We start from the raw sequence: 8,807 nt of genomic DNA, 5'->3' as shown, positions 1-8,807 counted from the left end.
ATACTCTTGTCCCAAAATGAACTCTACCCAAACCTTGGCCCAAAAGATAAACATTTCCACAAGGCCCAATTCCAATTGGGCCCAGTCCTTTCACATGGGCCTCAACCTAAGGCCCAATAATGCTTCTCTAGTCCAAAAGTCCAATTCAGAGGGCTCATTAAAGCCCAAGATACCAGCCATGGAAAATGGCCCAACCCGAGGCCCAAACAACGCCAAGCCCAAATCTGATGAGTATGCGAGGCGTAATCCTCTATATGCTAAGCGTACAGATTGTATGGCTTGTATCCTTGTACGTTACGCATACATGTATTTACGCCCAGCGTACGAATCTGTTAAGCCACTTTTCCCATTAAGCACTTAATACTCTTTTCCAAAGGCTATAATCACATATCCAAGTCCTCTTCAACGTCTTAATCCATAAAGTGTGGCTTGAAACCCACCAAATAGGCCCAAACTTGAAATATGACAACTAACTTCCATGGAAATGGCTAGAACTCATGCATGACCATAAAAGGACCTTAAAGATCGAATATTTAATGTTATTGGGACACATTTAGCACTAAGGGTGGCAAACCTAAGCCTAGAAACAGATTGGACTCATAAAAATACATTCTTGGGACCTAAAAAGGTCCAAAACTTCATTAACATAAATCTAGGCATTCATGAGGCAAGTTGAAAGCTTTTTACCTCAAATGAGTTCCAAAAGGTGATGTTATCTCGGATCCTTGAGCTCAAGCTACTCAAGTTCTTCTTATTCAACTTCTTCCCTCTCCTTTCAAGCTTCTAACCACTACAATGAACTTCACAAGGCCAAAAACACACAAAGATGAGGAATGAGAGGCTATCTAGGGTTTCTGAGGTTGAGAGGCTGGTTAGGAGGCTAGGGTTTGCGTCATAATGTTCTTTATATAGTGCTTAACCCTAAAAATGAGGGTTTAGGGCCTTTGAATGTACGCCGGGCGTATGCCTCCCACACCTGCGTCTATTTACTCCTTCTATGTTGGGTGTATCCCCAACTTACGTTGGGCGTACTTCCGCACTGGCCACCTTGCATGTATGGTATCTTCTTGCCACTTTTCTCCATTAGGGACCGATATTGCCAATAACTTCAAAGTGTCATATCTTCCTCATCCGAGGTCCATTCCCGACGAACCTTATATCCACGAAAAGGTGACGAGAAGACCTACGATCCTAACAATGCACCCAAGCCTTAAAGCCTTCCAAATAAAACCCACAATTCATAAAGAGCACAAACTGCCACTTTTCTGATATACCCTTTGGCTCCAACATACGACCCATCTCCAGGATACCTCAATTACATAATCAATACCTAAATGGTTCTAGATCTCTCTTTTCCAAAGGCCCTAAGCCTTATGATAACCTATCCTCATGCCACAATCCCGAATTAGGAAAGCGATTTGGAACAAGGTGTTACAAGATATCACATAAAACACTAAAGAATTAATGTCGAGGTCTAACCTGCCACCATATGAACTTAAAGATTCTTAAAAACATCTAACATTCAAACTATTTGTAATGAAATTATGAACAATTGACATTGACATAACCAATTTTGATAACTAAGAAGTTAACCTGAACAAAGAAATACATCAAATCTTGTAACTATTGCAACAATTGAAACTAAAATTATGGATCATGGACAAAGAAAAAGGGAAAAATCTCATTTAATCAAGCGATTTAAGATATTTTCACTTTATACTTATCAATAATTTCCTAGTAGCATTTAATAGATAGATAGATTAGAACCATTAAGTAGCATTTGAAGTGTTACTTAAGAAATATGAGAAACTAAACTTTAGTCATTTTTCTATCAAGTTTTATAGCCATATTTTGAATATGAAATCACATGTTATTATGATAGAGCTCCAGTAAAATCCATGACCACAATTTACTTTCCTTCTAATGTCTGCCTATCATACATCATACAACCACCGAACAAAATAGGGCCTCCAAATAAATATACATACATGTGTTCTTTTTTAGTTTCCAAAAAAGGAGTGCATTGAGAAGACATATGATGTATCATGTCTACAAAGTAATGAATACAAAGAAAATGTGCCTCCTTAACCATTATCATCAGCCTTGAGGTTAGAAAGAAAAATCATAGATTTATTCTTAAGAGTGGCATTTCTTCGAACACCAGGTGGACAGACTTTGCAAGGCAGATTTTGCAAGGTTTAATCTCTATCCTACCAACTATAAAACATAAAGAATGTCAATTTCAAAATCCAACACATCATCACTTGCTTTCGCAGTGTCTTTAAGGGATTATTGAAGTATCGTGACATTTATAGGTTGAAAAAAGTTAAGTATTAACATTGGTGTTAAGATTTGAACAACACTTGACCGTCCATAAGCACAATTCTTTTCACCTTGATGTACAAACCATAAGTTCAAAATTCAATGAAAAGACCTTAGCGTTGCCTAAAAGACATGAAGGCCTTTGACTCAATGGCCTCTAAATGTTCTTTAATTCTCATATAGAAGTCTCAATTGTTTGAGTACAGAAAAGGAATCTGGATACCAAAATACATGTCATGTACATAAAACACGATTAGTGAGAAAAACTGACCTCCATGATAGCCAATTGAGATGAAAGGGGAGATAGATAGGAGCATCGCAAATATGAAAATTAGGTATCGAGAAATGTAGATATGGGTGGGTTCAGAGACAACATATGCTAAGTTGTGTGATGACTAGGGTGGATTTTTAGGTATTCTGCAAATTGAAGCAATGATTTAGGAGTCGATAAGTTGTATACGAAGATGGGTATGTCGATATTTACGGGTAAAGAGGAGGAATGTAAACGTGATAATGATAATGAATTTGAGCGGGTAAACAAAGCAAAGGGTGAATATTAAGATGCCACGTGGCAATGAGGTCTAAAAAAATGACAAGTGGAAGGTTTAGGAGTCTTTTATTAGGATTGAGGATATTGTTCTTCTAAATTCAATCCAACCAAAACCCTTATAATAACCTACAAGCTAGAAAAGAACAAATGATCAACAAATGACCATTTACCCTTGATTAGAAAATACATATACTCTTAAAACTAAAAATAATTACCTATTTAGGATTATAGTCTCTCATATATGGGACCTCTTGTACAGTACTAACAAATCAATTCAATAATGAACAACAATGATCAAGACAAAAAACAACAAAGTAAAAGAAAAACATGGTGCAATTGTAAGAGACATATCATCGAACACATAATGGGCATTAATATCCATATAACTGTCTACACTGTTTCCATAAAATCCAAAATATGGGATGATATAACATTAAAAGGATGGGATGCTACCATCCCCAAACGTGTCGCGCCACTAGAATCAAAATAGACATCTAAAACAAAATGAATACATTAAATCAATTTCATATAGCATAGATACTGAACTAAAATCAATAGGTTGAGAAGTTAAATATTTTTTCAATAACCTAAGAACTGAAGTTTGACAAACAATCAAATATCAAAAGTATTTATTAGAGGATGTGAATTTAAAATACCTAAAAACTAAAATCAAATGACCCATCATGATCAAAATCCATATCTATGAAACTAACACACACACATACAAACATGTAGTTAGAGGGATGGTGGTGGTGTGTTTTTGTCTGTGGGGCAGATTTACAGAAAGGAGAGAAGGGAACACATACATATAACATGAATATAGAAAACTGACACAATACTCATTTACCAAGATCGCTCACATACACAAAACACCCATAAAAATAGAACAAAAAATAAGGGTTTTTAGAGAGATGAGATGAGAGGAAATCGAGGAGGATATCATAGAAAACAAAGAGAGTACATAGATGGTTACATAATTTTCTTAGATTAAGTTGAAGTCGTGATAATTGATTCCTGATTTTTCAGATTTAATCGAAAATACAATGGTATAAACTCGAACGAATTAAAATGAATCAAGGGTATTTGAGGAAATTCATGTTGATGGAAAATGTTCTTTTATTATATTAGGGAGACTAGACGAATCTCCGCGTGTTGCGCAAAAATATATTTATAAAGTTTTTTTTAACGGCAAACACACACATCCACACAATTATTTAATCATTCTCCTACTTCTATAAATTATGATTTAATATTTACAAATGAAAAAAACAATGTTAATAAATGTATGTAATACATATATTGATTTCTATATATAACAAATAACAAATAGTATAAAAATAAATATTTGATGATTTCGTTGACCATTTTAAGGTTTGTAAATTGTATATAAGTTGTATGTTAATTTATGTATTTAATAAATAACAAATATATGAAAAACATAAATACTACTACTTTTAATAACATAAAAACACTACAATGTCTACCATAACATTTATAACAAAAAAAAACCTTATTAAACACTGATAAATCATACAAAAAATATATAGAAGACACATTATATATATATATATATACACACACACACACACAAAGAGAGAAAAAGAGAGAGAGACATGTTAGGCGCATTTCATGCACCCATTTTGTAGCTTTATTTCATAAAATTGCATTGCATCTATGCTTAAACTCATGCATTTTGCATGTTTTTCGAGATTTTATCATGAGGCTATTTCATTTACACACTTTTGTGATATTTCAGAGACTTTTGGAGGTAGGATCTTGCTTGAGGAGGTAAATAAGAGATTTGGACAAAATTTTGGGACTTGCAGAGCACCAGGGATGAAGATATTGAAGAATTGTGGATTTCGGCTCTACAAGAGATTACACGGTCGTGTAAATTATAACCTTATGTTTACGTGGGATGTGTAAACAAAGATACTTGAGCATCGCACTTTGAAGGCCCAGCCAATCTAAGCAATGTACTTTTGCAATTACACGGGCCGTGTAAATGTTGAGGACTTGAGGTTAATTTCATGGCTCAATATCTGCAAATATCAAAGAAACATGAGATTGGATAACATGTATATGATATAATGTGGTATACTAATACTTGTTTGTAATCTTGCAGGAAAAAACTTTTGCATTATCCAACCATGCAATTAGCTAACAATCCAATCATTCAAACTCACTAAAACATTCTAAATGTGAAAGAAGATGCAACCAACGAAGAAATTCGTTCAAGCTATCGATTAACTCTTCTCACCTACCATCCAGATAAGTTACAAAACACTTCCATTTCCAACCACCGAGATCTGGGATCTCAATTTCTCAATACCCAAACAACTTAGGAAATCTAAGGAGATGTGAAATCACGGGCATTATATGACCAGGAGCTTCAGGTTTCAAGACATGATGAGTTAACTATAGATGAAGTTGAGCTAGAGGATTTGGCGGTGGAAACTAGTGGTGATTTGGTGGAGCTTTTTTATCTGTAGGTGTGGAGATTACTTCTCGCTTGATTCTTTGGAGTTGAGAGATACGGGATTTGAAATATTGATAAAAGAAGGTGAGAAGATATTGTTACGAGCACATGATGGTGCTTCGGTGACATCAATCTTGCTACCTTGCACTTCTTGTTCTTTAAAAATCCGTTTAGTGATCAATAAAGATACCCGACCTTATATTTGTGGTAATTGATTCATGATTTGATTCAAAATTTGGCACGATAGGAGTCGATTGTAAGCAACCATTTTTGAAATCGAGAAGGAGATTATCGTTGTTATAACTTGTGTTGAAGTTAATATAGAATGTAATATATGTATACCTTGTGGGGTGTGATGAAATGAGTTCTGGTGCTTAATTGCAGCTTGCTAGTCCCCCTAAATTTGGGCTAGATTCATAGTACTTGTACATGTTTATTCTTGTGTTCATTTTTTTGAATGCTTTGTTTACAGGTTTTGAGACCATTTTCCCAACAATTGGTAGTGGAGCTTCAAGTTTGAGGGATGCATTATTTTTAGAGGTTCATAATATGCCATGTGGTTATAGCTTTGTATGAACTTTAACATCAAAAACAAATTTATGTTGGTCATATTATATTATCAGGCTTCTTGGTTTTAGAGGACCATGGTATGTTTTGTGGTTGCAATTGTTTATGATAATCCATATCAGGAATAAATTTTTTGTTGTTTGTTTTGTAAGGAATATTTGAGATAGGGATACGATGTCTAAGTTCAAGAAATTTTCCTAAGGTTTGATATATAGAAACTTAGTGGAATGATTCAAGTAAGGGATGAGCTTATTAGTTTGGGTTTTACAAGGCACAGAGAGGGAAAGAGACTAGAAGGTAGAAAATATTAATTGGCAAACTTTTGTCCGAGAAAAAAAAACTAGAATGTAGTACTATACTTCATAAGGTACAAGAAAAAAGACTAGATGGTAGCAACCATATTTCATCATAAGTTATGGTTTTGATGTGATGATATTTCATGTTGATGATTGATGAAGTTTGGGATACGCCGAACGAGAAAGTTGTATTATATATTTTCTAGCAAATTTTTGATACGTGCTAAATGATGTAAAATTCTTAAAATGAGTTGCTTTAAGTGGCTAAATGATATAAATTCTTAAGATAAGTTATTTTAAGTGGTGATATTCTTTTATGATAAAAGTATAATAGTTTATGGCTTGAAAAGTATGATTCTTCGTTTTCAGTAGTATTCTTTTTGATGTGGTTATAGTTTTCTTGTATTTTATTGAAGGTGGAGATAGTCAAAAATTTCTTCCCTATTGTAAAGAGAATGAATTTTTCCCACATTGGTATAGTGTAAAAATATGAAATAGGCTTGATGTATATAAAAAGAGTCCAGGGTTATGTTGTCAAAGTGCCATAATCATATACAAACTTTTGATTTTTTCTTTATTATTATTATTATTATTATTATTATTATTATTATTATTATTATTATTATTATTATTATTATTATTATTATTGATATATAGAAAAATGTCATTAATCTTTGGGGAGTGTGAATGTTATTGGAGGGTTGGCTTGGGAGTTTATTATTTTATGTGGTTGTAATAATTTTTTATATACTGATTTTTTTCCTAGATCCATAATTTTTGTTTAGGGTTGAAGTGTTTTTTTTATGTGTTAGTATATTATTTTTTATGTGCTTACCTTGACAAAAATCTCATTCCAAGGTAGGCCCCGTCCCGTCTAGGCATGAGTTCTGCACGCCATTCCAGATATGGTGCACTTTGATCACTTCCTTTGTAAGGTCTTGTCACGTGTACAACTAATGGTTTCCCAAAAGTTTCTCAACTTCTCCTACCCAAGCGCAATCCATTCGTCTTTCAGGATGAGTATTCTTACTGATTTTGGCATCGTTTAGCATTGCTAAATTAATCTATTTTCATCTACTTTCCAACCAAACATTTTCAATTAATCGTGTTTGCCGAGGCTTTGGTCTCTTCCAAAAAACCATCTTCAATTAATTAAAACCAACACGTTGATCAAAATTTGGAGACTCGTGTTCCAAGGGAACTATTATTACCTCCAAACAAAACGATGATAATTCAATTTTTCACTACTTAGAAACGAAATCCAATAAGAAGCAACGCATCACCAATGATTAATTTCACATTCTTCCCACTTGATTGCACCAAACCGACTCAGTTCATTATGTATCATCTCCTTGATAAATCCAAGCAACAAGACCAATATTACACGGTTATTTGCCCCTTATATGCAACTTTTGTCATAACTAATTTTTTGGACTTTGATGCTCGATGTGGTTTGGTTTTGTTTGGATTTCGTCCCCGATCAAATTAAAATGACAAATTTATCCTTACTAATAATTTTTATTATTTATTTGACTAGTTAATATATTAAACTAGATAGTCCCTACCACCGCCCCAATTGACTTTGGCTTCCCTCTCCATTTCCTCTGTGATCATCCTCCAACTCCTTTCTTGTTCCCTCTTTTTTCTTCTCTTCTTTCTTTCATAACCTACAATATAAACCCACCGAACTTAGATAAGAAAACTGATATTGAAATTGTAAACCTATATCGGTCCTAAAATTGCCGATTCTGCAGGTAGTTATATGGCCTTGATGCTCAGGCCTACTTAGCATCATAACCAAATATACTATTAAAAGAACTTATGTGGCCTAAAATCAACTTTGGCCATGCAGAGGCTTTAAATCTCAACTCTGCAAACTCAATGTTTGTTGCACATATAGTAAATTGGTTGAGCCAACTTTGTAAATGATATAGTATTAAAAACCTTCCATCCTTCCTCAAATCCCTACCATTCACTTTCAGTTTTCACATCTCTTTTCCTGTAAGAAATGTATAACTACGTTATTTTTAATCTTTAGTCCTAATCTTCTTTACCCGTTTCCTAAAATCGAAGACCAAACCATTTTGCTACCAAAAATAACCGATAATGATGGTTAAGTCCCCGAAAGCAAAAAAAGGCAAGTTACGAAGGAAGGAATTCATCCAATATTCACATAATATACAACCATTTCGCTACCGATCATAGGCGGTAACAGTAAAGTCCTTGAAACCCATATAGGGTGATTTAAGGAGGAAGAAAGTAATCCAAGAATCACGAACTATACAACCATTTTGTTGTAGATCACCGAAGGTGACAATTAAGTCCCTAAAAACAATGGAGGTAAAGCTACAAAGGAAGGGATTGATCCAAGATTAACGGAATATACAATTATAGTCCCTAAAAACTATGAAGGCGGAAGTTATGGAAGAGGGAATTGATCCGAGATTCATAAAATATACAACCATTTCTCTGTCGGAGATTCACTAGTGATGACAGTCAAGTCCTTGAAAACAACACACAGAGAGATAGATAAAGAGAGAGAGAGAGAGAGAGAGATAGAATGATAAATAAATGAATTTGATACAAGATTCGT

The 8,807-nt window shown here is 34.0% G+C and overlaps 1 pseudogene; it reads left to right on the top strand.

Moving 5' to 3' along the window:
- Window positions 1-4,921: 4,921 nt before the first annotated feature.
- LOC111876316 (uncharacterized) lies at window positions 4,922-5,927 on the top strand (annotated as a pseudogene).
- The last annotated feature ends 2,880 nt before the right edge of the window (window positions 5,928-8,807 follow it).

This window comes from Lactuca sativa, chromosome 1, assembly GCF_002870075.4.
Source record: "Lactuca sativa cultivar Salinas chromosome 1, Lsat_Salinas_v11, whole genome shotgun sequence".
In the NCBI taxonomy this organism is placed as follows: Eukaryota; Viridiplantae; Streptophyta; class Magnoliopsida; order Asterales; family Asteraceae; genus Lactuca; species Lactuca sativa.
The sequence above is the reverse complement of the archived record's forward strand: the minus strand, read 5'-3'. Positions and strand labels throughout refer to the sequence as shown.